Here is a 477-nt window from a genome sequence, read left to right on the forward strand (position 1 = left end):
ATCATGACACAGATTGACCAACTGACAGACAACATACACCTTCTCACTATCACCAAGGTACCAACTTTCTGACAATGTAACTACAGCCCTTACTTCAAATGAAATCCCCTTTTCCCAAGAATGAATGGCATTCATGGTACAATGATTCATTCAACACTCACACTCAGAAGTAATTTCAAATACAGTTAGTGCTCAATGCCATAAGCTTGCCCTTATTTTCACTGCTTAGACTCACCAAAATAGACTCTTGGATCACTATAGGACTTTCTTGGCTTGGAATGTAGGCTCAGGGTCAGGTGTGGTACATTTGGGTACTGCTTAGTGACTTTCTGCCCTCCTTGACATTACACTAGGCTTTTAACCTCTCTTTACCCTATTTCTGCCATACAATCGTTTTACTTTCTTTCCCTTTATTTTCTTCAACCACGAATGCGACTTCAGGTTTTGTAGCTCCTTTTATTTTATTGTTATTATATT

This window comes from Solanum tuberosum, unplaced genomic scaffold (assembly GCF_000226075.1).
Source record: "Solanum tuberosum cultivar DM 1-3 516 R44 unplaced genomic scaffold, SolTub_3.0 scf00030, whole genome shotgun sequence".
In the NCBI taxonomy this organism is placed as follows: domain Eukaryota; kingdom Viridiplantae; phylum Streptophyta; class Magnoliopsida; order Solanales; family Solanaceae; genus Solanum; species Solanum tuberosum.